The 15730-nt window shown below is 39.8% G+C and overlaps 1 long non-coding RNA gene across 1 annotated transcript; it reads right to left on the bottom strand.

The window, feature by feature from the left end:
* Nucleotides 1-8424: 8424 nt before the first annotated feature.
* Nucleotides 8425-12931, bottom strand: LOC134621181 (uncharacterized). The gene is made up of 4 exons (XR_010573397.1): nt 12830-12931; nt 12711-12758; nt 10452-10550; nt 8425-9161 (listed from the first exon to the last, which is right to left on the bottom strand). It is a non-coding gene; the product is annotated as an uncharacterized LOC134621181 (long non-coding RNA).
* Between the last annotated feature and the right edge of the window lie 2799 nt (nt 12932-15730).

A 15730-nucleotide genomic window follows, 5' to 3' on the forward strand; every position in this document is an offset into this window, starting at 1 on the left:
AAAGGAATACAAGGTAAAATGCTGCAATGTACTAAGCGGAAATGTTTTAAATCCAGCTCCAGTTACTCAGTACCATTCTATTTTGGCAGATCACAGAAGGAAGGGTCTGTACCATCATTTCCAATGAAGAAGTTTGTGAGGGCCTAAAAATCCCACAAGGGGGTGTACACAAAGGTGACCAAAAATGTCAAAAGCAGCCAAAAAAAATATCCATGGGAGAAAGGCAAAAAGGGTAGAGGAGGATAGTTTTCAGGTGGGAGAACTTGCTTTGCGGGAAAATATAAGGTAAGGGGCAGAGGAAAGGTGGCAAACTGAATTTGGATATGCTGGGACCCTTTAAAATTATGAAGCTGGAGGGCCAAAATGCTGGCTTTAAGGGAAGACTCAAGATTAACATAGACCAATTGACACATTACTTGCAGCCTGAGGAGAGGATCCCTGCAAAACTGAAGAAATTGTTTGCTCCTTGTGAGGGGCGATCAGCACCACTAGTGTCACCACCTTCCTGTGAGGGGCCATCACTAGTGCATTCTTGCTGTGACCCAGGAAATTGTAAGCAAACAATGAACTATTAAGATGTTTGACAAGTGGCTGACAATGATATCGTGTGCCATCTTGCGATATGTTGTGCTGTGGTCAAAGACTGGACCATAAAAGTTGTTTTCTGAAAACATTGACTTGGCCCCTGGGAAAGAGTTGTAAAGTGAGGTATGCAACCCAATTGGATGGAAATGACGGTGTAATGTTTGTGCTTCTAGATTATCAGGGTCACCAGGGTTGTGATCCTGAAGTGCCATGCCCTCCTCAAAGAACAGAGGGAGACAGACAACCAGAAGCTGCCCTTGACACTGCACAGGAGGAAAGATTTTGAGGATATTCTACAGCTGACAAGGGTAGGAGAGAGGCACTATAAAGAGCATTATAGCCAAGTTCTTTATCGTGAAGGATCTTAAAATAAATATTTGGTCACTAAGCATTGCAACACCCAGAAACAATAAATAATATCAGAAGCTTTCAATTTATGGCATTGTCAGCTGTGTGTAGTAGGAAGGACGTTGGATACAGCCAGGCTCCCTTTGCATAAAATGCCTTCATAAAACAAAACTTGGGGGTATGATGCTGGCTATCAGCCTTCTCTACTAACCTAGACCTTCACATACAGCATATTCTGACATCAGAACACAGTGGCAGAGCCAGTACCAGGGCCACTGTTAACACTTGAAAACTAAACAGCGCTCTCTGACAAAGACTGAGACAGACTGAGACAATATATACACAGGAGGGTGATTAGAGGAAGTGGAGACACATGGGGAAAAACACACAGCTGTACTGAATCTAACTAATGAGACTAGGAAGCAAAACTCAAGACACCAAATTAGGAACACAATATCCCAAAACAAAACAGAAAAAGTAAATACTGACACAGGGACTATATGAACCAATAAACTAGACACAGACCAAAGGTCAACAAACTGAGACAAAGGCTGACTAAACACAGAGGAGAGACATAAATTGGTTGGACACGAGAAAGGGCTAAAACTATTAAATAAACGTTTTAAGGACTAGAAATATGAATAACAAAAACTCTGAATCATTAAGAAATAACATTACATTCAAAAGATTAAGTATCATAGAGCTAGAGCATAAATTATTCAAAACACAAAAGTAAGTAAGAAACCACCAAAAACACGTGGTTTAAGACAGAAATCCTAACAGCTTCAGGCTCTGTGCATGTTGACATGAAAATGGAACAGCTATTTTCATTTACCAATCAAGTTCATTTTACGCGTCTTTTGACTCTTTGCATCTGATACATTCTTATTTAACATCACTTGCCCTAAATCCTAAGTATTTCCAAACAGCGAATGATGATCTGTTTCAAGGGATAAGCTCTTTGGTTCTGCTGTGCCAGAAATTTGAATTTTGTTGTCTGTCTTTTAAAGTCAGGTTAATTCAGACTAGTAGCTACACAGTGCAGAGAATAGATGTGACTGGCACATGCAGGAATGTGGCACCAGTTTAGGGAGTGCTTGATTTGCTTTCATTAATCAAGTTATTTCAGTTGTAAGCTAAAATTGTAGCCGAAATTAAAATTTGATGAATTTTCAGCCCTACTTCCAAAGTCATTTAATGTATGTGTTACTGAGACTGAGATTTAATGGTCTTCTAGCATGGACGTTTTCTTTAATTCTCCCCACAGAGTCAAAAGACAAGAATTTCATGCACTGGCCTACAGTGGCAAAATGCTGGAATCTGGTGGAATACATTAAAAATGTCAAATATTACTACTTCTCTTAAAAATGAAATGCTGACATTACAGAATGTATGGTTTTATACTGCAGTGGCAGAGAGATTACAAAATGTGGTTTCAGTGGAAGTGAATAAGGTATTTTTTCCAGGAAGGGGTTGAGAGGAAGCATCTGGCATATGTAAATAATAATAATGCAATCAAATCAGTTTTGTTGCTGATCTTTGACTTGTCCAATACTGTAATCACCAACAATGCCACATCCGATAGTATTTTCTTGTGTGTGTGTTTGGGGGGAGGGGGGTCGAAAGGTGTCGCAAAGGTGTCGAAAGGGTGCAACATTTTAAGAACATGGACCTTGACATAAACTGTCATTTGTAAAAAAAAATTTAAAGCAAAATCCCCAACTTTTGAGGGACCTCATTAAATTTGTTGAGATTGTCTCCACTGAGGGAGCAGTAATGATCTGCTTCCCTTGAAACAAATTATCATCTGTTTGGAAATACTTAGGATTTAGGGCAAGTGACGTTAAACAAGAACATATCATATGCAAAGAGTCAAATGACGCGTAAAATGAACTTGATTGATAATTGAAAGTAGCTTTTCCATTTTCATGTGAACATGCACAGAGCCTGAAGCTGTTAGGATTTCTGTCTTAAACCACGTGTTTTTGGTGGTTTCTTACTTACTTTTGTGTTTTGAATAATTTATGCTCTAGCTCTATGATACTTAATCTTTCAAATATAATGTTATTTCTCAATGATTCAGAGTTTTTGTTATTCATATTTCTAGTCCTTAAAATGTCTATTTAACAGTTTTAGTCTTTTCTCGTGTCCAACCAATTTTTGGTCTGTGTGTAGTTTATTGGTTCATATAGTCCCTGCATCAGCATTTACTTTTTCTGTTTTGTTTTGGGATATTGTGTTCCTGATTTGGTGTCTTGAGTTTTGCTTCCTCATGTCATTAGTTAGATTCAGTACAGCTGTGTGTTTTTCCCCATGTGTCTCCACTTCCTCTAATCACCCTCCTGTGTATATATATTGTCTCTGTCTCAGTCTTTGTCAGAGAGCACTGTTTAGTTTTCAAGTGTTAGCAGTGGCCCTTTGTGTTGTTACTCAGTTAGTTTGATCTAATTTTTCATCAGCTCACATAAAGGGCATGCCTTTTGTTAACCACCACCTGCCACTATATTTTGGGTTCTGAGGTCAGAATATGCTGTATGTGACGGTCTAGGGTTAATAGAGAAAGCTGATAGCCAGCAAAATACCCCCAAGTTTTGTTTTATGAAGGCACCTTATGCAAAAGGTACACTGTGTTTGTGTTTTCCTCCGAAACAATAAAGTTATGTTGGAGCAGCCTTCCAACGCCTCTGTCTCTCGCTAGCAAAGTTGACCCAGACAGTAAAGCTAGTTCCCGGCTACGAGCCCGACACGGAACCCAAAGTATTAGCCAGAGGTCTCCTTACCACGGTTCTTTGCTGTGGACCTGGCCGAGGTAACAAGAGAGTGCAAACATGTTGAGGGCTGTGTTAGTTCAGTGAGATTTATTTGGAAAGAAAACAATTTTCACTTGCAGTTGAAAACTAATGTGTACGCTTCTGCCTGCATTTTTTGTTTTGTTAAATACACAAACAAAATTGTAGCAGAAGTCCTGCCACGTGTCTGGCCAGAAAGAGCTGTTTATTTGGTAGCTCAATGAAACTACTGTACTATACTGCTTGAGTGACTGTCTTCTGCTCGTCAAATACACTTCATTGCAACGTTGACCCTGTGCTAACTTGCATATGACAAATGAAACTGAAAGGCTTCAGATAGTTAACAGTGAGGGGGAAAAAAATTGCGTTCATGTTTGCAATTTTGTCTTGTTACACAATATTTGGAATTAAATAAAACAAACAAAACACTACATTTGAGGAAATATTAGTGGGTGTTTTTCATTTTGGGGGTTTTTTGTACTACATTTTAGGAAATATTAGTGGGTGTTTTCATTTTGTGTGGTGTGGTGGGGTGTGTTGTTGTTGTTGTTGTTGTTGTTGTTGTTGTTGTTGTTGTTGTGTTTTTTTTTTTTTTTTTGGTACTACTTGAACACTAAAGTGGCCCTCCAATGAGATGACTGTGCCAGAAGTTGCCCACGGCTCATTTGAGTTTGAGACCCCTGCTTTAGACCCTGAAAACATAAAATTAAACCCTGCAAAAAACAAATAGCCAAACTGTGTTTAATCTCCTTTTGGGGTAAATTTGGGTAAAGAAATCTCACAGAGAGCGAACTGGTGAGTGACCCCAAGGAATTCTTTAACCTCCTGTTTTCTCCAAAATACAAAGTGAGCTATGTCTCTTCTGTCAGTGATGATGTGGCTCTTATTCAATGGTGTTATGGTGACCTCTGTACTCTACTCCCAAACTCCACAGATAACATCTTCATTGCGGCCTTCACTACTTCATTTGGGCGTATGAAGTATCCACTTTGCATTTGCGACCAAATTGGTCGCACTCTAGAGCCCTGTTATATGGTGTTATTTAAAAACCCTCGTGATAAATTACAAGTTAATACACTAGCTAGACTAATATGTCCAGGACGTCTGCAGTTCTTCTTGGAGAGTTTTGAAACGGCATAAAGAGAAAATCAGACAGATGGCCAACAGACGGGATGGAGTCAGGAAGAAGTTAATGACTTAAAAAAAGGTGGTTTCCTGTTACCACTCCTTACAACCCCGTACCCATCGTTGCGGATTTAGCTATAGGTGCCATTCGCAAATAAAAATGCAGAAAATGTATTTGATCACGCCTGAGCAGATCAAACGCTTACATGAAACGCATGCAAATGCCTCTCGGACAAGCATCAGAGACAAAGCTGAGGATGATTTGGATAACGAAATGAGACGGGTATTAGAGACTCGTGGTTTAAACCCTGATGAGAAAATCAAAAAGTACAATATGCTTTTACAAAAGTATCTTGTACTTGAGAAACAAACTGGATGAAAGCAAGCAAATAACGCTAAGGCTCCCCGCTGAGCATGAGGGGAGATTAAGTGACAGGTCATATGAGGGGCGTCACTACGAGCAGGAAGAGAGCGAGGAGGGGGAGCAGCAGGGAAGTGTGGATAAAGTTTTGCATGAAGTTTTAACCAACTCAAAGAGAAACACTGACTATCTAATGCGTAGAATATTAGCATCAAAAGGTCACAGCGGATGGACTGAGCACGGTGAATTGTTGCATAGACAAAAGCCTATACCAGGAAGTCATATGCTCGACTTGATGAAGTTTTTAGCGAGCTCTGTGCAAACCAAGTCCAGCCTGTTGGTTTGATGGTTGTCCTACACTTTGGCTGACCTAAAAAGCCCCCTTTCCACTACTGGAAACTTATTGGCTAGAAGGGAAATAGCAGAGCTTAAACATTCAAGAGAAACATGAGAATACCAAACATCATCGGAGGAAGATGTTATTGATAAGAAAAGAAAAGCAAGACAATTGCATTATCACCCACTTGGTTAAATTTCTGGTGTAATCAAAACCAAATAAAACATGTTTTTATTTTTTAAAGTTATCTCATGATTTTTTTTTTTTTTTTTTTTTTAAATTGAACAAAAAACACTAAACATTTTTGGGAAAAAGTGGTGTAGTCTTTATTAAAAAATGTGTGACAATCATTAAAAGCTTTCAGAAAACAGTTTGATTAAAATTGCTAGCTTTACATGTTAATACACATCTGATAAATCGTTTTACAAAACACGACACCATGGTATCATTTTTGTTTTGATTAGAGCTATATAAAGCAAGTACATCATCATAACTCTCTCCACGGCATCTCTGGGCTAAGAAAAATATACAGTGCTGACCGCATACTGTAGACAGTGTGGCTTGTAGCTGTCTTTGTTGGAAAGATACTCGATCAGCATGCTTTTTCAAAAACGTTACATTGTTTTGGGGTAAAATGGATAATCAAGTGGGAATCCGAACGAATCATAAAAACTGGCACCTCCATCTTCATCTAATGAAATCGCCAGCCAATGAGTTCCAGGTTTGTTCCTTGGATCTGTATTTATAATCAGATATGCCGGCCGTTTAAACGAACGTAATGTTAATAATTTATCTTCTGCATATACTCAAAAACCTGTCACCGACTAGCAGCCTCATGATACTCTCCAATTGATGATTATTCATGATTCAATAAAAAAACTGAAACCTGTCGGTAATCAACCAAAACTTGTCTTTTGGAATTGATCTCGAGAATTGAATCGTAACAAGCATAAATGATCAGCATCGTTGTGTGAGGCAGCGGCACTCTGAAGCGCATTTCAAGTCTCAAGTTGCCATTTATGTTCGGTGATAATGCTTGGTTGTCATCTGAAGGACTCGTATTGAACACAGAGTATATCCTTGTTGAAATTCCTGTCTGTCAATACACAAGGATAGATCTTTCAGGTTTCTCCCGGTAGCTGTGTACAGGCTGTAAAACTCTCAGACGGAGTGACTCTCACCAAAATTGGGTTGAAAAACTTTGCTCTCGTGACACAAAGCCAAGAACTCTAAATTGTTATGCTGGAAATTGAAAGGGCATAAATCATATCACCCTGTAAAAGCTTCGTGGTTTACCATCCCTATGACAAGATATCAGGGCAGTGAACCCAGAAACAGATTCTCATGATGTGATATCCGGGAATTCTCGGGTATTGAAAATGTTTTTACATTAATCCGTGAAATCCGATACAACGCTTTGGCATGCATGAGAGTGGATGCGTCACCTATGCACACAGCGGGGGACATGGACACTTTTCTTACAAACAATGAGGCGCCTATAATATTCAGACGGTAATTGGCATTTTGAGGCGCCATAAGGCTAAAAGCGTCGTTGGCTCTTGTGAGTTTAACCCTCAAATCCACATTATTGAGCAATAATCTTTCACAGAAAAAAATGTCAGAGTGTAAGGGGGCCATAGCATGAAACTCTTGTGAATTTTGCAAGGACACTGCACGGATGTTCCTAAAATAGCAGTCCAACAACTCCAGAGAAAAAAGGAATCTGTGCTAAATATCTCATAAAATCAATTCACAAGGTACCTATAGAGTAAGAAGAGTCGCTGCTGAGAATGAATGACTTGTTCTTCCTGGCTGGTTATCCTCAAGTTACCACTGAATGCTGTGGAACTCAGCTCAACACCATCAGCTACTGCTTTCCACGCCAGAAAGTGTTGGAGCTTAAAGAAATACAGACTTGCATCAACTGTCATTTCACTTATCGTGCACTTTTATTGTTGCCGGGGCACTTACACAAAGTTCTTGAACAGCATTTGTTGTCAGTCCATGTTGTAGAATCAGGATGGCCTCGCAGTACTGTCTGAAGGTAGTCATTGCAAATGTGGGTAGGCAATCAGCGCCTGAAAGTCTTGCGTGGAAATATTCAATGTCCTTCTTGGCCACGGCAAGAATTTCCTTCTTATCAGACCTATTGCAAATGTGACAGAGGGTAAGACATTATCGAAAGTGTGTATGTGTCATCCAATATGTGGAAGCGGCAATAAGGTCATCATACCTCGCTGTTGGCACGACTGTCGGGCACGCTTGGGGACTCAGTGATGATAAAGCCACGTGTTTGAAGGTCAGTGCAGAGTTGAATGCAAGATTCTTCATCCTTCCAGCTCTGAGAAGTTCCTAACTCTACTTTCAGTAGAAAACAGCTTCTGTGAAGCAATGGCTCTGGAAGCTTCTTCCTCACATTCCTGTGGTGTGCAGGCTTTGAAGCACACTCTGCTCAGGTGTGTGTGTGAATGGACTGTTGGGGCTTTTTACAAAGCAGGCAATAGACAACGTTTCTCTCCATCTTGTTTGCACTGTGAATACAAAGAGTGAGAGAGGAAAAACTCTGCATATCACTTTAGTTTATTTTGACAGTATGAGAAAACATAGAACAACAACAAAACATCCACACACAAACTTTGCTTCCAAGAAAGAAAAGTGATTTAAAAATGAGGAGAATGGCACATGCAATTTTAACACGTTAAACCACTTAAAAGCCCAACAAACAGTACTTACATTAAAATTGAACCGTTATCTTCTGTTGTCCTCTCTCTCTCTCTCACTCACACACACACACACACACACACACACACACACACACACACAGGTAAAGGTGAATTGGAAGGACAAGATTTTTGCAACACTAAACGGACCCCCCCCTTTCCGCTTGTGCTAGATAGATGAAGTGCATCTTTAAAAATCCCATTTGAGTTGTACAACACAAATCTCACTTCAAAATTGTGAAAAACACACCAGAACTCAAAATATAAGAACCTGACACCATGGTGTAATAAGAGGACAACACTAATTAGGTAACTTGGCTCCTCCCCCTGACATGAACAGTAATTGTCAGGGCTAACTTTATTAACAGGACAAAGGCCATACACATACACAAACATGTATTTTGTGTGTATTAAAAGGGCAACAGGTGAATAAAAGGAACAAATTGAGTGCATTTTACAAAAACAGGATTGTTAACAGAAATGAAAATAACTGGCAATATAAAATTATGTCCTCTTAGATCAGATGCACTAAAACAGTGTCAACAAAATGAATTTACCAATCTTCTAATAGTAAAATTCTAAAATAAATGAGAAACCAAAACATACAAAATATCTTTTGTAACTCCTCCAAGAAGTACTTTGGAGTTATGTAGACTCCTCTACATAGGATTTTCTTTTTTTCTTCAACGACACGCCCCGATTCCTCACAAAATCTCTGATGTTTTGAATAGAACGACCAGCCAGAGCAGGATCTTCTGCAGTTTTGCATTGCTGGCATTCGATAATAGTGGCCAGTTTTCCTTTTTTGATATGTTCGCCAAAATGCTTCATTATCGCAGCAACCTCCGTGGGAGACCAAGGATGCTTTTTGACCCTCCTTGCATTTTCCAGAGAAGCTAGAAGCAGAAAAAAATAAATGTAAACAAACTACTTTTTAAACAATTTTTAAATTAAAGGGGACGTATTATGCTCAATTGTGTGAGTTGACATGGTTGTAGGATGCAAAAATATAATGGCGATAATCGGCTTCCTTCAAATAAGCCGAAGAATTGAGTTCTGCACACACTAGTTTTACAGCCCTGCTAGGAACAGTTAGTGTTTAGTCTACACAGCCCAAAGACGGCCTTTGCATTGTCCACGAGGACAGGTGCTGAGGCTGTGATTATGCTGGATTGTGCAAAATACACTACCTGGGACCTAAAAGAGCTCCTTTTTTAGTTGTTGAAAACCTACACTTAAGGAGTCGGGAGGCAATTCATAACCAAATATACATACAAAAGCAACAAAAAAGTGGGTTTTGCATAATATGTCCCCTTTAAGGTGAATTTGTTGTAACAGTGTTTCTTTGGTATAAATCCTGTAATGCTGACTGTTTAAATACTTATTACAATGGATGAATACATTTATTTAAATGTAAAATTCTGAAAGGTAGCCCACATTAAGTCAGAATTCCAATAAATAGCTATGGCAAATCACTATGGATGGAGAGCATTTTATTCCACACACCGTTATACAACAAAAAACATGTATAGCATGATATTGTAATAATTTGAAATGTATAACATATACTCAAACATTTCATATATAACTGTCTGACTCAAATGTTTATTTAAAAACAAGGGTGGACCCTGCCTGACCATGAGGTGGGCCTTCAGGTTTTTTCAGTGAACATAATTTTCTTCAAGACGTTCAGGTTACAGCCCACAATTAGCCAAACCAGCCCAAATTTTCCAATATTATCCAGATTCTGCCTATGGGAATAAGATGATGTTCAGAGTATGGAGATAATGTAGAAGCCCAATGGTTGAGGAATCCTCAAAATTAAAAACCCAAATCATAATATGTTCTCATTGCTTTGTTTATTAATTGTTTTGGTGCATTGCTGTTTTGAAAATGATAAGTATTTAAATGTATTACAGTTTAAAACAGGCATAGGGAAAGTAATTTAAACATTTATCCCATTACTTAATACAAGGTATTGTTCCACATTGAATGTGATTTATGTTTTACCTTACCAAGTAGGTTAATATAATTGTCTAACCAAGTTGTAGAATTATGGTACGGTCCCTGGCAGAAAGATGAGCATAGTCACCATACTGGCTTGGGTGGTGTGGATAACTGGGTTCAAAAATGCATGAAGTTTACATTTGTGCTTAAGTGACTTTTGTATGCATGTCACCATTTACCAGATTGTTTATTTGTTTTCTTCTTACTGCTTGGCTTCATCTCCTTGTTTAGTATTCTGTTGGGTTCAATGACCTTAACCGCTCCATTTTTACTTTGTGCTGAAAAACAAAACAGTAAGCATATATTTGTTGTATTAAATCTCTTATAATGTAATGTCAAATGCTCCTGAATGTGGTCAAGCAACTAATGGACCTTGAAATCTTGAATATGGTTTCTAAGATAAATCCAGAGTCGCAACTATGACTTTTAGTTTAAGGTGACACATGTGAATGTGGAATATGGCTAGAGCTATTACAGCTGATATTAAAAGATACAAGGCTGAATTTTTCTCCAAACAAGACTCCGGTGTAGTGATGGGATTTCCGGCTCTTTTTAGAGATCCGGCTCTCTCGGCTCACTAAAAAGAGCCGGCTCTTTCGGCTCCCGAACCGGCTCTTCAGGTTGTTTTGTTGCTTTCATTCATTTATTATTAACAACAATATAAAATTATGCACAAAATGAATTACTAATGTTTAAAAACGTGTTTTCTATGTATATATGTTCATTATATAAATATGCTTTTATTTATTCACTCCACATAAAATTTAAAAAATAAATTATAAAATACAAAAACCTACCATTTACAATTTAACTTTTAAAATTTAAACTTTAAATTTAAAAATACCAAGTGCCCAGTGCTCAGCTCAGTGGGTAGACACACTGGCAGCTTCACTTATATCACACTTAACTCACTGTGTTTTATCTTCCCATCGCACTGATGAGTGGACAGTTTTCAGGTGCCCGTGCACCGGCTCTATATGATATCCTTTTCTTGCAGACTCTACACTCTGCCTATGTATTGTCAGTAAAATTTAAATGGTTCTAGATTTTGCTTCTTTTCTTGGTGTCACTCATTTTCTTTACTCCACCTTTCTAATGTGACGACATTGTCTCTTGTTGTTGCTCCCGGCTCTCTTTCTCTCTCTCTCCCTGCTGCTCTTTTCGTGTGCTACTGCTGTTGCGAGTGTAACTACCGCCCCTAGCTCCTCCCTCTGCTCAGAGGCGGGAGGGGTGCAAACGCAAGGCTCTGTTTGCGCCCCTCCCGTCTCTACTCAGCGCAAACACAAGGCTGACGTGCAGCGAAAAAAGTGAGAGAGAGGGCAAGAGAAAGTAAAAAAAAAAAAAAAAAAAAAAAAAAAAAAAAATCCACGGCTCCCAATAAGGAGCCGGCTCGCATCGTTCACTTCAAAGAACCGGCTCTAAGAGCCATTTCGTTCGCGAACGACCCATCACTACTCCGGTGACTGGTCAACTTTCCACTCACCACTGATTTACTGTAGAAAGAGGATGAGAGCGTAGAGGGAATACTTCAGAAGCGCAAACCAGGTAAATAAAGAGTAGTAGATCAGCCCTCCACACACCAACTATTTTCATCTCTCTTGATTAATCTCATCTCCTTCTGTCTCCTGCAGGGCAGCTTCCTTTCTAACATCCTTCAACAAACCTTCCTCACTGTCCCTTGTTTGCACATGCCCAACACAACCTCAACCTGGCCAATGTAGAACAATGTAGACATTTTTTCCAACATGTGCAGTCCCAATGATACTGTTCTTCCTAATCCTATCCATTCTCTCCACCCTCAAAAAGAATCCCAGCATCTTTGCTTTCCCCAAACTCACCTCCAAGAACTGCAATCTATTAAGAACTCTGCTGCCCCCTTACTCTACTGCACTCACTCTAGAGACTATATCACCACATCCTAAAAAGAACATTACTGGCTGCACACTGACTATAGTATTGAGTGCAAACTCCTAATCAACTTTTAAGCCTTCAACAACCTCGCCCCCGCCACCATGAGGGATTGTCTTTACTGTCACTCTCCCACAACACTGCTAACACTAACCTCCTTACCCCCATCATCAAAATCATAAATCTGAGGGTACAATCCTTTGCCACTGCTAATTGCACCCTCTGGAACTTCCTCTGCTCATTAGATTCTCTCTAGAACTTTAAATCACAGCTCAAAATCACCTGTTCAAACTAGCATTTCCTACCTGACCATCCTCCAAAACTGACCTTTCTATTCTGTTGAGCTGGTCTTTAGAAAGATCCTTGACTTTCTTTAAATTACCATTTGGACAAAGGTAACAATCACTGGAAAAATGATAGTAATGAATTATCTTTTTTTTTTTTTTTACATAAAGATAGCAAAGATAGCAAAAGTGTCTAGGAAGTAGTTACAAAGGTAAAAGCTTCAATAAATGATGACAAACACATACCTGGAGGTTCCTTGACAACTTTCTTCATCATTCTAGTATCTATAGAATCTGTAATAAAGTCTATTAGTCATGTGATTTCATAAATTGAACAAAGTTGAGACTAATCACATTGTACTTACCAATCTGTGGATATACAAGATTTCCTTCATTGACCTCACGCTCCGCTCCGACCTCCTCACGCTCCGCTCCGACCTCCTCACGCTCCGCTCCGACCTCCTCACGCTCCGCTCCGACCTCCTCACGCTCCGCTCCGACCTCCTCACGCTCCGCTCCGACCTCCTCACGCTCCGCTCCGACCTCCTCACGCTCCGCTCCGACCTCCTCACGCTCCGCTCCGACCTCCTCACGCTCCGCTCCGACCTCACCACGCTCCGCTCCGACCTCACTTTCTTCACTTGAATCTGTCAACTGTAGGTTATCTAACAAAATAAAAGATTGTCTTAATGAATTATAAGGTTATAGTGCAGGAAACGTGTATAATTCTTAACCTTAACACCACTTTACCTTCGATTTCAATCTCTTCAAGTGTTTTGCCTTGAAGGCTTTTGAGAGACCCTTTCTCCATGGCAATCAGTAGTTTGGATATTTTGGCAAGCTGGGTAGTAGCCTCTGGAAGTCTATAATATTCCCGATGAACACGAATATCATGACCTAGGAAGTTGGCAACTTGGTCTAACTCGTGATTCTTGAGGTTTAAGATCTGAGACAAAGTTGCGACATGTTTGCGCAACTGCGTTGAACGTAGGTGTTCAGGGTTTTCAGCCCCACATTCAGTCGCATAAATCCTCAAACAGTCCTGTCCTCTGTAGGGAGTCAGACAATGAGGTCTGGCAAACAGGAATATGTTTTCTGCCAGAACACCACAGTCTTGTCTTTTCTCTGTCAGCCGTGTTATGGCATTCACCATGTCTGGTGAAAGTAGCACTGCAACCTTGCGTCCTCGTTTACCCCTCAATTCTACACGACTGAAGTGTTGACAAAGGTAAAGTTCAAATTTTGTCAGTCCAAATGCAACATCCTTGTGCAGGGTACTAGTGTCTCTCTCCTGGAAGCCATTCAGTGTCATCTTTGAAATTTCTCCCCCTCTTCTCCTGTTAAATAGTATTACATTTGCCATGGTAGCTTTACAAAGTTCACTGTATGATTTTGGTGAACTATGCTCTTCCAAGTCCTTCAGTGCTTGTTCTGTAGTCTTCTCCAGATGTCTGTGAAGACGCTGAACATCTTCTGTGAAAGGAAGTGTGGAAGGCTTGTTGAAGTGCCGCTCGTTTAGTGTGGTTAATGCAGTATGGGAGATGAGTTCTGACCACTTGTAGCATAAAGGGTTTTGAAACTCTGGGTTGACTTTATCAGTGCACTGTCTTCTGCCATCAGTGCTCTGCAATGTATAATATCACAGACTTTCTGCAGTGAGTGTCCCAACTTTAAAGCAAGGCTTGGAGTCGAGTAGCAGTTCTTTTCTTCATCATACCCAGACACCTTAACAGCTTTGATAACCACATTGAAATTTGCAGGTCTTACAGCATCCTCAAAAGTGTGTATTGAGCATTCTTTCCGAAGTGTGAGCAGAAGTCTTCCACATTCTCGGAGTGTCTGGCGAATGTAGTCAAATTTGGTGGGATCTTTCCCATGTTTGTTAAAGAATGATTGAGCAAGCTGAAGAATAGAGAAGTCACTTCGCACAGTAGAAGTTATTTCATCATCTTTCATGACAGCTAATATCTTCCAAATACCGGGGGAAACTTGCTGACACAGAGCTGACTCACTCATACAGGCCAGGGACAAGACCTTTTTTCGTCCCCCCTCTGAATTGGCCTCCACTGGTTTTGAAGAACATTTACGAACATGTCTCCAAAGATCTCTTTTAAGATATAATGCCTCGCAATAAATGCAGTGAATATAGTCTTTTCCTTTGTAGGGTTTTTTTTTGATGTGCGTCTGGTTTTTAATGATCCAATCCCACTTGCGATGACCTCCGAGTTATGTCTGTGGTTTCCCTTGTTTCGCAGCTTAGAAAGCATTTTCAAAAGGTCTTTGGACTTCTTGGGAAGACTTAAAACTCGAGCAACATCTGCATGTGATTTCTCATGAGTTTTTAAATGACGTGTAAACTTTGTCTGTAGTTTTCCACAAATGTAGCAGTATGTTTTGTTTCTTAGTGAGGAGGATGTTTTTAAGGAATCTTCAGCCGTAGTATCAGAGTCATCAACAATGCCTTCAGCATCAGACTTTTCTGCTGTGGCAATAACCCCTGATACGTCGAGCTGTCTTGTGCCAATTCCATCTTCAGATATTGATTCGGCATCTTCTGAAATTCTTTGTCCTACTCTCTCTAAAAAACTTTCTAGGCGAGGTCTTTTCGTTTTGCAAGCAGATTGACTGCTGGAGATCTCAGAGTTCTGTACTTGTTTGCAACTTATATTTAAAGGCTCTGATTTGTTGTCCCATGAGCTGTCTGAGTCAGCTATAGAATCTGGCACATATTCCTCTTCTGATGAAGCCCCCTCACTTGAACTATCTTCACTAAAGACCTAATAACAATCAAAAACACAAAGTAAGACTTTGTTTACCTTACATATTTTACTGAGAAGAATTCTGCAAAAACACTTACCTCTGGAAGAGGTTGAGTGAGGTTCACCTTGTGGCTAACATAACATCTTTTGTGCCAGGACTGGTAGCAAACTAGACAGAGAAAAATTAAGTTAATAAAAGAAAGGTAGTTAAAGCCGCTTTCCCCAATTTAAAAAACAGGCTAGATGGAAGCATAAACACAGTCAAGAAGGCTCCCCCCTCCCATTGGATATTATCCATAGGCCACACCCCCTGGTGTGCTTTGCTGCTAAACAGGCCAGTGCATAGTGTGGTGGAGCCATGTTAATGTAGAATTTAAGGAGTCAGGTAAGACTGTTCTATCGTTTTTCTGGACTGAGCCATGTTATTGGCTGATGGTTTTAGACAAATGCAACAGAACCACTTCTTTTTTTTTTTCTTTAATCTCCAAACAACATTTATAGCTATGC

This window comes from Pelmatolapia mariae, linkage group LG23, assembly GCF_036321145.2.
Source record: "Pelmatolapia mariae isolate MD_Pm_ZW linkage group LG23, Pm_UMD_F_2, whole genome shotgun sequence".
Classification (NCBI taxonomy): Eukaryota; Metazoa; Chordata; class Actinopteri; order Cichliformes; family Cichlidae; genus Pelmatolapia; species Pelmatolapia mariae.